Here is a 15,142-nt window from a genome sequence, read left to right on the forward strand (position 1 = left end):
CCATCATCTAGAGCGTTCGATCACGATCGCGTGGCCGAAAACCGCACCTCATTTGGACCCTCCTAGCTCCATCTACGCCTATTTAAAGACCCCCTCCGAAAATTCTCGTTCTCCTCTCCCCGAAACCCTAGATCCACCACCTCGCGCCGCACCGGACACGTCCGGTCCGTCCGGACAAAACGCGCCGCCGCCGCCCGACGAATCGCAGGCCGCCACATGGGCAGCCGAGCCCACTTCGCCGCCGGCCCGCCCGGGCCCCCCCGGCCCGAGCCGCCGCCTCCCGCGGGCCACTTCCCCCCCGCCGCGCCCGATTGCGCCGCCGCCCGCGCCTCCTCGCCCGCGCCTCCTTGCCCGCTTCGGCCACCACCTCGCCGCGCCGGCCGACGCGCCGACATCGCCGCCCGGCGCCCTGGCCGGCGACCGCGGACCCCGCCGTCCTCCTCAAGGCCGCCGCCCCAGATTCGTAGCTCCGGCACGCCCCCGCGGCACTCCGGCCGTCCCCGCGCCAAAACCACCTCGCCGGAGCTACAGTGCCCGCCGGCGTTCCTCGGTTCACGCGCCGCCCAGCAAACCCTAGATCTGTGATTCGATTGACTTCTCCCCCTCTCCCCTTTATTTTTTGCATACTTTGAGCTGTGATATCTCCACATCCGTAGATTCGTTTTGGGCATATAGCATATCAAAATGTTCGTCTCAGAGAGCACATCATTTCATCTCATTGCATCATTTTCATTTGAGTTCATATTGATGCCCGAAATGCTGTTGGAAGAATGCCATTTGAGATAATTGTCAGATCTGCTACTCCAATTAGATATTTGTCATTTTTGCCATGATTAATGTGTGCATGATATGTGCCTGAGCTCTACATATGTTTTGTTATATGCTTTGCCATCTTTCCAGAGGTGCAACACATGTATTTTTGTGATGTGTGTGGTGACTAGCAGAAGCTTGCAAAGTGGTGCATTCGTTAATGCTGATTTCAGGGACTTAGCAATTCCACTAAGTCCTTGATCTGTTTATTTCAATATGCCATATGTTCGTGTTGTTTCCTAGTGATCCGTGCCTCTTTTGAGGATGATCAGTAAGGATGATTTGTTAATCTTGTAGTGCTCTATCCATCCATGTCTTTGTTTGCAATTTTGGAGCACCCTAGCTTGAGTCAATCAAGCTCTAGTTTTACTATTTCGTGAATCTGGGCAGATTGTCTACTTGTTAGCGATTTTGCCGAGGATGTTGTAGTTGATCCGTGCATGCTATGTTATTGTTCTTGCCATGTCTAGCTTTTATAATGTGTATTCTTGATGGGTGTATGCTTAGATTGTCATGACATGCTCTGTAGTGAGTGCATCGAGCTCGTGAACATGCCTACTTGATATCTGTTTTTGCATGCTTCAGTTTTCACTAAGTCTGAGAACTGATTATGTTTTTGCCATGTTCACATACTTGCAAATGTATTTTCTGATCCCTTTTGGCTCAAGGTCACTAAGGGACTTTTGTTAAGCTCTTTGAGTAGCTCCATGCCATGCTTTACTTGGCCATGTTCAGGCCCTGTAGAATATAGTTTTCATGCTCCTAAGTGTGCTACCTGATCTGAAATTCCAGACAAGTGTTAATTTCACTAAGTCTGTAATCTATTTACCAAATGCATTTTTGCCATGCTTGTTTGAACCTGTTAAGGGATGAATTGGCCGTAGCCCAGTGTTCATCTTTTGTTAAGAATCATGAATGGATCCCTGCCATGTATTTTGTTGCCATGTTTGAGTGCTGTAGCATGTTTATCTTGTTGCATTTAGATGGCTACTTGCTGTTTATCGCAGACCGGTGCCATATTTGAATTGCTTGCCATTTCCAAACCGTGACTCCGATTCCGGCGTTATTTATATCGTTTTCAAGCGATTTCACCTCACCTTTCCAGTGACACACTTGGATTTCCAAGTTGAGGCCAGGTTCATTCATTCCTTGTCAAATCTTGCATATGCATCACTTATCGCATTCCGCATAGCATACCATGTTTGCATCATGTTGTTTGAGTTTGCACGTGGTTGATTGTGTTCCATTTTGCTTGTTTGTCTTGTTTGGGTAGAGCTGGGAGACGATTTCGCTAACGAGGAGCCCGTTGAGTTTGCTTTCGAGGATCCGGTCAACTCTGACAACTTTGCAGGCAAGATGATCATACCCTCGAAATCACTTCTATCTTTGCTTTGCTAGATGCTCGCTCTTTTGCTATGTCTATGCTACGATGCCTACCACTTGCTTATCATGCCTCCCAAATTGCCATGTCAAACCTCTAACCCACCATGTCCTAGCAAACCATTGCTTGGCTATGTTACCGCTTTGCTCAGCCCCTCTTATAGCGTTGCTAGTTGCAGGTGAAGATTGGAGACCGTTCCTTGTTGGAACATTATTTACTTGTTGGGATATTATTATATTATCTTGTTATCTTAATGCATCTATATACTTGGTAAAGGGTGGAAGGCTCGGCCTCTCGCCTAGTGTTTTGTCCCACTCTTGCCGCCCTAGTTTCTATCATATCGGTGTTATGTTCCCGGATTTTGCGTTCCTTACGCGGTTGGGTGATAATGGGAACCCCTTGATAGTTTGCCTTGAATAAAGCTTCTCCAGCAATGCCCAACCTTGGTTTTACCATTTGCCTCCTAGCCTCTTTTTCCCTTGGGTTTCCGGAGCCCGAGGGTCATCTTATTTAACCCCCCCGGGCCAGTGCTCCTCTGAGTGTTGGTCCGAACCGGGCAGCCTGCGGGGCCACCTCGGGGAAACTCGAGGGTTGGTTTTACTCGTAGCTTGACCTATCTGAGTGTGCCCTGAGAACGAGATATGTGCAGCTCCTATCGGGATTTGTCGGCACATTCGGGCGGTGTTGTTGGATTTGTTTTAACTTATCAAAGTGCCTTGTAGAACCGGGATACCGAGTCTGATCGGAATGTCTCGGGAGAAGGTCTATACCTTTGTTGATCGTGAGAGCTTGTCATGGGCTAAGTTGGGACTCCCCTGTAGGGATTTGAACTTTCGAAAGCCGTGCCCGCGGGTATGGGCAGATGGGAATTTGTTAATGTCCGGTTGTAGATAACCTGAACCTAAACTAATTAAAATGAATCAACTGTGTGAGTTACCGTGATGGTCTCTTCTCGGCGGAGTCCGGGAAGTGAACACGGTGTTGGACTAATGCTTGCCGCAGGTTGTTCTCTAGTTATTTGTTCGCGCTTTGCCTTCTCTTCTCGCTCTCTTTTGCGAACAGGTTAGCCACCATATATGCTAGTCGCTTGCTGCAGTTCCACATATTTTACCTTGCCTTACCTATAAGCTTAAATAGTCTTGATCGTGAGGGTGCGAGATTGCTGAGTCCCTGTGGCTCACAGATTACTTCCAAACCAGATGCAGGGCCTGATGACTCCGTTCCAGATGACGCGCTTGAGCTCAAGTGGGAGTTCGACGAGGACTCACGCCGTTACTATGTGTCTTTCCCTGATGATCAGTAGTGGTGCCCTGTTGGGGCGATCTGGACCGTGTCGCATGTTGGGTTGATCTTTTATTTTGGCGCCGTAGTCGGGCCATGAGTGATTGGATGATGTAATGCTATTTATGTACTTTGATTGACGTGGCGAGTGTAAGCCAACTATGTATCTCCCCTTTTTATTATCTATATATTACATGGGATGTTGTGAAGATTACCTAACTTGCGACATTGCTTTCAATGCGGTTATGCCTCTAAGTCGTGCCTCGACACGTAGGAGATATAGCCGCATCGAGGACGTTACAAGTTGGTATCAGAGCCTTCCCCGACCTTAGGAGCCCCCACTGCTTGATCGTTTTTAGCAGCCGAGTTGAGTCTAGAAAAAAATGTTTTGAGTCATTTAGGAATTATATATCGGAGAGTTTAGGAATTCTTTTTACTCCCCAGTCTCCTCATCGCTCTGGTAAGGCATCCTGACATAGAGTTTTGACTCTTCTCTTCTCAAATTTCACAAAAAAAATTTTAGGATCATGCGGGTATCTTGGAATCGTTCCGATGGTTTTGTGACAAGAACATTGTTCTTGGTGCCTCCTGTCTTTAGGGGTTGTGGCAGTGTCCCGGGGAGTTGAGCTCCGAGGTGTTGTCGTCACAATTTTATCGTTGCAGTTCTGGAATACCTGAGTTTAGTACGCCGACATCGAAAATCTCTTTTATGCAGTTCGTTGGTGAGATAACCTCGACGCCACCCAGTACTGGGGCGGGAGTTCGGGAGTATTGCCATAACTTGTATGACGGATGCTTTTCGAAGGTTGAGGTAGATGGTTTCCGAAGTTTTTCTCGGTTATGTGTTGAAGGATGGATACAGCTGGATGTAGGATTTGCTAGATTTGGGTGAGATATTATGCTTCCCCTGTATCCCCAACACCTGATTGCATAACCGGAAAGGTTTGGGAGTTTCATAGGTGGGAATTCTTGTAGCTCTAGTTCTTCTTACACGGATATTTGGTTTGAGATTGGGATTTCTTACTGAGTATTCGTTCTTGCTCCGTACCTTGTTGATTTATTCCTCTACCTAAATTCTAAGTGGCTTCTCAATTTATGGATATGTGAACATTTCAAGTGGAATGCATTCGTTCTTTTGTTTGGATGTGAAGACTATATGTTGCAATTTCATCCCGCTTGATTCAGCTTCAAATTTTTATCTGTCAATGTGCTAACGGTTGTCACCCTCTTCAGGATGGCTCCCGCTAAGAGCAGCAATCAAAATCAGAATCAGGATCCGCCACCACCTCCCCCTCCTCCGGAGGCATGGCAAGCTGTGATGGCCGCAACCAATGCAAACACGCAGTTGATCATGCAAATTCTTCAAGAGCGCAATCAAGCGAACCAAGGCAACCAAGGCAACAATCAGAATCACTTTGCTACACTCAACCAGTTCCTTGCAAATCAGCCAAAGACTTTCAGCAAATGTGTTGAGGCAACTGATGCTGACGATTGACTCGTGGATTTGTCCAAGCATTTCGAGTGGAGTAACGTCAGGCCTGAGGACTTCGTCAAGTTCGCTTCCTTCCAACTCAAAGACCAAGCTACAGAATGGTTCCAGCAGTACAAAGATTCCAGAGGAGGCCGTGTGATTACCTGGGATGAATTCCGTCAAAATTTCAAAGCTCATCATATTCCTCAGAGCGTGGTTGAAAGCAAGCGTGAGGAATTCCGCAACCTGAAGCAAGGCTCTTTGTCTGTCTATGACTACAACAAGTTGTTTCAGAAGCTCGCCCGCTTTGCTAAGCAGGACGTCCCTGACGAGAAGAGCATGATATACCAGTTCAGGGGTGGTCTCAGAGAAGAAATCTAGCTAGCTCTTGTTCTCTTTGAGCCCTTGAGGTACGATGAGTTCTACAACATGGCATTGAAGCAAGAGGCTGCTCAACTGAGGTGTGATGCTTTCAAGAAGCGAGTCAGAGATGCTACTCCTTCTTCCTCTACTCAAGTGGCCAAGCAGCAGAAGTATTGGCTTCCTCCTCCTTCGTTCTGTCAGCCATATCAGAAGAGCAAAGGTGGCAGTGGACCTTCCCACCCACCCAACCCTGGCTTTCAGAACAAGACTTCGTCTCAAGCTCCAAGATCGAGTGCTCCGTATTACCGTCCGCTTTCAGAGGTCACGTGCAACAAGTGCCAACAGAAGGGTCACTATACCAACAAGTGCTTCAACCAGAGGCGTCTCCCTCCTCCTCCTCCTCCTGTCAGATCGGCAAGTACAGTTGTGGTCAAGCATAACCCCAAGCACGCCAAGGTCAACTTGATGAATGCAGCTCAGGCAGAGGACTCGTCAGATGTCATCATGGGTAACCTTCCTGTTAACGATATTCCTGCAAGAGTTCTTTTTGACACTGGTGCATCGCATTGTTTCATGTCAAAGCCATTTTTTACCAAGCATGAGTTCGTTTCTTCTCATCTGGGTAAACAAATGGATATCGTTTCTCCTGGTAAACGTTTGAGTGCAAGTCTGGAGGTGCCAGATGTTACTATCACCTTGGGCGACTACAAGTTCCTTTCTTCCCCAATGGTTCTTGGTAACTCGGATATTGATCTTATTCTCGGAATGGATTGGCTTTCTAAGCACAAGGCTCAGCTTGATTGTGCAGCCAGGCAGATTCAATTGACTCATTCGTCTGAGGATGTAATTGTCTTTGCCGCTCGTGATGATACCATCCGTATGTTTTCTCTCAATGAGAAGGGTGAACTGGATGCCATCTCACAAATTCCAGTCGTTTGCGAGTATCAAGACGTCTTTCCAGAAGAGCTTCCAGGAATGCCTCCGCACCGACCAGTTGAATTCGTCATCGATCTTGAGCCTGGCACGGAACCAGTGTGCAAGCGTCCTTACAAGCTCGGACTTGAAGAGTTGAAGGAGCTGAAGAAGCAACTCGATATTCAAGAGCGAATGGGTCTCATCCGACCTAGTTCTTCTCCGTGGGGTTGTGGTGTTCTTTTTGTGAAGAAGAAGGATGGAACGGACCGACTTTGTGTTGACTACCGTCCATTGAACAAGAAGACTATCAAGAACAAATACCCACTTCCCAACATCAACGAGCTGTTCGAACAACTCAAAGGTGCCCAAGTATTCTCCAAGCTTGATCTCCGTATGGGTTATCATCAGATTCGAATCTGTGAGCAAGATATTCCCAAGACGGCTTTCAGGACAAGGTATGGTTCATATGAATACACTGTCATGTCTTTTGGCCTCGTCAACGCTCCTCCGACTTTCTCTCGCATGATGAACTTCATCTTCAATGCCTACACCAATGACTTCATTTTGGTCTATCTCGACGACATTCTGGTCTTTTTGAAGAACAAGGAAGATCATGCCAAGCACTTGCGTTTGGTACTCGATAAGCTCAGGGAACACCAGTTCTACGCCAAGTTCTCCAAGTGCGAGTTTTGACTCGATGAGGTTCTTTATCTTGGGCATATCATCTCTGCCAAGGGCATTGCGGTGAATCCTGAGAAGGTGTCTGCAGTTGTGAATTGGGAACCACCTCAGAACGTGAAGCAACTCCGTAGCTTCCTCGGTCTCGCAAGCTATTGCCGAAGGTTCGTTGAGAACTTTTCAAAGATCGCGAAGCCTCTCACAAATCTTCTCCAGAAGCACGTCAAGTACGTTTGGTCTCCGGAGTGTGACATTGCTTTCAACACCTTGAAAGAGAAATTGGTCACTGCTCCAGTTCTGACTCCTCCTGATGAATCCAAACCGTACGAGGTCTTTTGTGATGCCTCTCTCCAAGGTCTCGGCACAGTGTTGATGCAAGATAAGAAAGTTGTGGCTTATACCTCTCGCCAGTTGAAGCCCAACGAGAAGAACCACCCCACTCATGACCTCGAGTTGGCGGCAGTTGTGCATGCTCTTTTGACTTGGAGACATCTCTTATTGGGAAGAAAAGTGGACATCTTCACTGACCACAAGAGTCTCAAGTACATCTTCACTCAACCTAATCTCAACCTCAGGCAGACTCGATGGGTCGAAATGATTCAAGAGTATAATTCAAGTATTGAGTATACTCCAGGCAAGGCCAATGTGATTGCCGACGCTTTGAGCAGGAAGGCTTATTGCAACAGTCTGATTCTCAAGCCTTATCAACCCGAGCTTTGTGAAGCTTTCCGCAAACTTAATCTGCAAGTTGTTCCTCAAGGTTTCCTCGCCAACCTTCAAGTCTCTCCTACCTTGGAAGACCAGATTCGCCAAGCCCAGCTTCTTGATGCTATGGTGAAAAAGGTGAAGATTGGGATTGCCAAGAGTCAACCCAAGTACAAGTGCTACCGCCTTGATGACAAGGATACTCTCTTCTTCGAGGATCGTATTGTTGTGCCCAAAGGTGACCTTCGTAAAGTGATCATGTATCAGGACCTCAAGCAGGCTTATTGGTGAACTCGAATGAAGCGCGAGATTGCTCCGTTCGTGAATGAATGTGATGTTTGCAGAAGAGTGAAGGCAGAACACCAAAGGCCAGCTGGTCTCCTCCAACCTCTTGCCATTCCAGAATGGAAGTTTGACCACATTGAGATGGACTTCGTGACTGGGATTCCAAAGTCCAAACGTGGCAATGATGCTATATTCGTTGTCATCGACAAACTCACTAAAGTGGCTCCTTTTCTGCCTATCAAAGAGTCAATCACTGCAGCTCAATTGGCGGAGCTCTATACCTCTCGGATTGTCTCTCTGCATGGTATTCCACAAGTGATCTCTTCAGACCGTGGCAGCATCTTTACCTCCAAGTTTTGGGATTCTTTTCAGAAGGCCATGGGCACCAACATCCGCTTCAGTACAGCTTTTCATTCTCAAACTAGCGGTCAAGTCGAGCGTGTCAACTAGATTCTTAAAAATATGCTCAGGGCTTGTGTGATCTCCTTCGGCATGAAGTGGGAGGATTGTCTTCCATATGCTGAATTCTCCTACAACAACAGTTTTCAAGCAAGTTCGGGCAAGGCCCCATTCGAAATTCTGTATGGCAGGAAGTGCCGTACCCCTCTCAACTGGACTGAAACCGGTGAACGTCAGCTTTTGGGTAATGACTTAATCACAGAGGCAGAAGAAATGTGCAAAGTCATTCGAGATAACCTCAAAGCAGCCCAATCCCGTCAGAAGAGCTACTATGATAGTAAGCACCGTGATTTGGCTTGCGAGATCGGAGATCATGTTTACCTCTGTGTCTCTCCAATGAAAGGTACTCGTCGCTTCGGTATCAAAGGGAAGCTTGCCCCCAGATACGTGGGACCTTTCAAGATCGTCAGCAAGAGAGGCGATCTCGCCTATCAACTCGAGCTTCCTTCAAACTTTGCAAATGTGCATGACGTGTTCCATGTCTCTCAGCTCCGAAAGTGCTTCAAGACTCCTAACCGCACCGTCAACTTCGAAGACATTGAGCTCCAAGAAGATCTCTCTTATCGTGAGCACCACGTTGCTATTCTTGAAGAGACTGAACGCAAGACTCGCAACAAGTCAATCAAATTCCTCAAAGTCAAGTGGTCACACCATTCCGACCGTGAAGCCACTTGGGAACGCGAGGATCACCTCCGTTCTGAGTACCCGGCGTTCTTTCAGTCCTAGATCTCGGGACGAGATCCTTTCGTAGTGGTGGAGTGTTGTAACACCTCGGATATGATTTACCTAATATGTAATCCAACTCTTGCCGTTTCCGGCGTTAAGTTATTTTATTTTCTCGGGTTCGGGTTTTTGTCTCCGTGTGTTGTTGTTGTTGTTGTTGTTGTTGTCATGCATCTCATATCATGTCATCATGTGCATTGCATTTGCATACGTGTTCGTCTCATGCATCCGAGCATTTTTCCCGTTGTCCGTTTTGCATTCCGGCGCTCCGTTCTCCTCCGTTGGTCTTTTCTACCTTTCTTTCGTGTGATTAAACATTTCTGGATTGGACCGAGACTTGCCAAGCAGCCTTGGTTTACTACCGGTAGACCGCCTGTCAAGTTCCGTACCATTTGGACTTCGTTTGATGCTCCAACGGTTAACCGAGGGACCGAGAAGGCCTCGTGCGTGTTGCAGCCCAACACCCCTCCAAAGTGGCCCAAAACCCACCAAAACCCTCTCCATCATCTAGAGCGTTCGATCACGATCGCGTGGCCGAAAACCGCACCTCATTTGGACTCTCCTAGCTCCCTCTATGCCTACTTAAAGACCCCCTCCGAAAATTCTCGTTCTCCTCTCCCCGAAACCCTAGATCCACCACCTCGCGCCACACTGGACACGTCCGGTCCGGCCGGACAAAACGCGCCGCCGCCGCCCGACGAATCGCAGGCCACCACGTGGGCAGCGGGGCCCCACCGGCCCGAGCCGCCGCCTCCCACGGGCCACTTCCCCACCGCCGCGCCCGATTGCGCCGCCGCCCGCGCCTCCTCGCCCGCGTCGGCCACCACCTCGCTGCGCCGCCACGCCGACATCGCCGCCCGGCGCCCTGTCCGGCGACCGGCGACCCCGCCGTCCTCCTCAAGGCAGCCGCCCCAGATCCGTAGCTCCGGCACGCCCCCGCGGCACTCCGGCCGTCCCCGCGCCAAAACCACCTCGTCGGAGCTACAGTGTCCACCGGCGTTCCTCGGTTCGCGCGCCGCCTAGCAAACCCTAGATCGGTGATTCGGTTGACTTCTCCCCCTCTTCCCTTTATTTTTTTGCATACTTTGAGCTGTGATATCTCCGCATCCGTAGATCCGTTTTGGGCATATAGCATATCAAAATGTTCGTCTCAGAGAGCACATCATTTCATCTCATTGCATCATTTTCATTTGAGTTCATCTTGATGTCCGAAATGCTGTTGGAAGAATGCCATTTGAGATAATTGTCAGATCTGCTGCTCCAATTAGATATTTGTCATTTTTGCCATGATTAATGTGTGCATGATATGCGCCTGAGCTCTACATATGTTTTGTTATATGCTTTGCCATCTTTCCAGAGGTGCAACCCATGTATTTTTGTGATGTGTGTGGTGACTAGCAGAAGCTTGCAAAGTGGTGCATTCGTTAATGCTGATTTCAGGGACTTAGCAATTCCACTAAGTCCTTGATCTGTTTATTTCAATATGCCATATGTTCGTGTTGTTTCCTAGTGATCCGTGCCTCTTTTGAGGATGATCAGTAAGGATGATTTGTTATTCTTGTAGTGCTCTATCTATACATGTCTTTGTTTGCAATTTTGGAGCACCCTAACTTGAGTCAATCGATCTCTACTTTTACTATTTCGTGAATCTGGGCAGATTGTCTACTTGTTAGCGATTTTGCCGAGGATGTTGTAGTTGATCCATGCATGCTATGTTATTGTTCTTGCCATGTCTAGCTTGTATAATGTGTATTCTTGATGGGTGTATTCTTAGATTGTCATGACATGCTCTGTAGTGAGTGCATCGAGCTTGTAAACATGCCTACTTGATATCTGTTTTTGCATGCTCCAGTTTTCACTAAGTCTGAGAACTGATTATGTTTTTGCCATGTTCACATGCCTGCAAATGTATTTTCTGATCCCTTTTGGCTCAAGGTCACTAAGGGATTTTTGTTAAGCTCTTTGAGTATCTCCATGCCATGCTTTACTTGGCCATGTTCAGGCCCTGTAGAATATAGTTTTCATGCTCCTAAGTGTGCTACCTGATCTGAAATTCCAGACAAGTGTTAATTTCACTAAGTCTGTAATCTATTTACCAAATGCATTTTTGCCATGCTTGTTTGAACCTGTTAAGGGATGAATTGGCCGTAGACCAGTGTTCATATTTTGTTAAGCATCATGAATGGATCCCTGCCATGTATTTTGTTGCCATGTTTGAGTGCTGTAGCATGTTCATCTTGTTGCATTTAGATGGCTACTTGCTGTTTATCGCAGACCGGTGCCATATTTGAATTGCTTTCCATTTCCAAACCGTTACTCCGATTCCGGCGTTCTTTATATCGTTTTCAAGAGATTTCACCTCACCTTTCCAGTGGCACACTTGGATTTCCATGTTGAGGCCAGGTTCATCCATTCCTTGTCAAATCTTGCATATGCATCACTTATCGCATTCCGCATAGCATACCATGTTTGCATCATGTTGTTTGAGTTTGCACATGGTTGATTGTGTTCCGTTTTGCTTGTTTGTCTCGTTTGGGTAGAGCCGGGAGACGAGTTCGCTAACGAGGAGCCCGTTGAGTTTGCTTTCAAGGATCCGGTCAACTCTGACAACTTTGCAGGCAAGATGATCATACCCTCGAAATCACTTCTATCTTTGCTTTGCTAGATGCTCGCTCTTTTACTATGCCTATGCTACGATGCCTACCACTTGCTTATCATGCCTCCCAAATTGCCATGTCAAACCTCTAACCCACCATGTCCTAGCAAACCATTGATTGGCTATGTTACCGCTTTGCTCAGCCTCTTTTATAGCGTTGCTAGTTGCAGGTGAAGATTGGAGACCGTTCCTTGTTGGAACATTATTTACTTGTTGGGATATTATTATATTATCTTGTTATCTTAATGCATCTATATACTTGGTAAAGGGTGGAAGGCTCGGCCTCTTGCCTAGTGTTTTGTTCCACTCTTGCCGCCCTAGTTTCCGTCATATCGGTGTTATGTTCCCGGATTTTGTGTTCCTTACGCGGTTGAGTGATAATGGGAACCTCTTGATAGTTCGCCTTGAATAAAGCTTCTCCAACAATGCCCAACCTTTATTTTACCATTTGCCTCCTAGCCTCTTTTTCCCTTGGGTTTCCGGAGCCCGAGGGTCATCTTATTTAACCCCCCCCCCCCCGGCCAGTGCTCCTCTGAGTGTTGGTCCGAACTGGGCAGCCTGCGGGGCCACCTCGGGGAAACTCGAGGGTTGGTTTTACTCGTAGCTTGACCTATCTGAGTGTGCCCTGAGAACGAGATATGTGCAGCTCCTATCGGGATTTGTCGGCACATTCGGGCGGTGTTGCTGGATTTATTTTAACTTGTCGAAGTGTCTTGTAGAACCGGGATACCGAGTCTGATCGGAATGTCTCGGGAGAAGGTCTATTCCTTCGTTGACCGTGAGAGCTTGTCATGGGCTAAGTTGGGACTCCCCTGTAGGGATTTGAACTTTCGAAAGCCGTGCCCGCGGGTATGGGCAGATGAGAATTTGTTAATGTCCGGTTGTAGATAACCTGAACCTAAACTAATTAAAATGAATCAACTGTGTGAGTTACCGTGATGGTCTCTTCTCAGCGAAGTCCGGGAAGTGAACACGGTGTTGGAGTAATGCTTGCCGCAGGTTGTTCTCTAGTTATTCGTTCACGCTTTGCCTTCTCTTCTCGCTCTCTTTTGCGAACAGGTTAGCCACCATATATGCTAGTCGCTTGCTGCAGTTCCACATATTTTACCTTGCCTTACCTATAAGCTTAAATAGTCTTGATCGCGAAGGTGCGAGATTGCTGAGTCCCTGTGGCTCACACATTACTTCCAAACCAGATGCAGGGCCTGATGACTCCGCTCCAGATGACGCGCTTGAGCTCAAGTGGGAGTTCGACGAGGACTCACGCCGTTACTATGTGTCTTTCCCTGATGATTAGTAGTGGTGCCTAGTTGGGGCGATCTGGACCGTGTCGCATGTTGGGTTGATCTTTTATTTTGGCGCCGTAGTCGGGCCATAAATGATTGGATGATGTAATGCTATTTATGTACTTTGATTGACGTGGCGAGTGTAAGCCAACTATGGGATGTTGTGAAGATTACCTAACTTGCGACATTGCTTTCGATGCGGTTATGCCTCTAAGTCGTGCCTCGACACGTAGGAGATATAGCCGCATCGAGGGCGTTACAGGTTGTGTACAACTTTTTTTGCGTGAAATCTTCTGATCTATTCTTCTTCAATTATGGCAGTACAATGAATATTAGAAATAATAAAATTTACATCCAAATACGATAAACCACCTAGCGACGACTAGAAGTACTGAAGCGAGCCGAAGGATGTGATGCCTCATTTGCTCATGGTCGATTTCGCGGGTGGTGTAGTAGGACAGGAGCGGAGCCTCCTGTCGTGCTCTTCCGCGTCCACCATGATGACCATGCCGTCGACTTGCCCCTCTCCGCACTGGTGCTTTTCTACCATGATGCCCTTGTCGTCCTCCCACGCCTCTCCCATGGTGATGCCGGCTTGGACCAGCGTTGTGGGTGGCGCCGGTTTTGTCCTCCATTGGCTCGTCAGCGTCATTGCCATCCGGAGAGCTCGCCGGCAAGCCAGCATGTATCTGGCTAGCTAGGCGGGCCAGCCATCCGGTATCAATGCCAGAGAGCTCCTTCTTCTACTTACCAGTGATGCCGTCCCACGGGGCTTCGAAGCTTGAGGCCATGGAGGGTTTGGTGCATAGAGGAGATGGAGAGCGGAGGTGTGGTGCAGCTTCTCCCCAGAGCTTGGCCACGTTCAAATAATGGGTGGATGCCATGCGCTAAGCCTGCGGGATGTTTAATGTCGGTCGGACATGTGTCGCTTGGGGCGCCAGAGTAGGTTTCTCGGCTAACACGCTGGTTTAATGGAGGAAGGCGAGGATGACAGATGTCGTTTCAATGCGGAGAAAAGGCGCATGCAGCAGGCTTGCAGAGGTCGACGCCCCACTTCAATGCCGGCTTCAGAGAGGCCATGTCCGCTTTGGGTAGGCATGAATGCGGCGCTGACTGCTACGGGCGGAAAGCACACGGGCAAGGGAGGGTCTTTTGGGTGGACCAGGGTTGTCGGAGGCGTGCATGACAGCGGTCCTAATTCCCGCAATGCCCCTCCCCCGTTCCGGTTGCGGAAAAATGACGTCCGGACTGGCTAGCAGACGGATATATGATCGTGTTGGATGGCAAAACACGTCCGGACCATGTACGGTCTGAGGGTCTGCATTGGAGTTGACCTAATGTGGCAAACTTTCATGTGTGCTTGTGGTCATTCCTATGATATCCGTTTATTTTTGTGATTTTTTTGGCAGGGGATTTTTACTGTGATAAGTAGAGCCTACTTCTAGCAGTGGGCAGCAAGGAAGAAAGCTAAGAGGTAAATATGTGATTATTCGTTGAGACGTAGCCAAAGAGCCACAAGCATATCATACTTTGGCACATGTATTCATAAATAGAATGAATCATTGACAGATGTTGCTAACCATCGGGTGGAGTGGAGCTGAATCATCGTCTAGTTCATTTCACTAGAGTAGCAAAATCTCTTTTATATTTTGATTTTCTTTTCAGGATAAAATGATCCATTCTTGTATCTGAAAAGGTTGTCGAAATCTGTGTCATGATTTTCATTGTTGGTGCAAAAAACTTCATAGCTAATTAGTGTTAATATATCCTTTAAAATATTTTTGGCTTTTCTAAATCTTCTCGCACCAACAGGCTTATGGTGTCAATATGTTTTCATCAAGATGTTCTTGAAAATATCATCATTTTCTCTTAGTTCGTTGTTAGCAATAATCAGCGGCAAATAGTGCGTAAAGTGCCAACGTCTTTACACAACAGTGAGCACGGTTAACCACCTAAGGTTAGTACTTTGTCTATGATCAACATTTTTAAACACGACAATTAGTTTTTGATCTACTAATTCTTTTTGCTCACTCAACTCATCACACTAAAACAATCTACCATCTTTTTTGGCAGGGAAAAATACTGTACTATCTACCCGGCAAAAAAAAAGGTACTATCTATGCTAAAAA

The sequence above is a fragment of the Triticum urartu genome, chromosome 2A (assembly GCF_056163025.1).
Source record: "Triticum urartu cultivar PI428250 chromosome 2A, HENAU_Tu73, whole genome shotgun sequence".
NCBI lineage: Eukaryota > Viridiplantae > Streptophyta > Magnoliopsida > Poales > Poaceae > Triticum > Triticum urartu.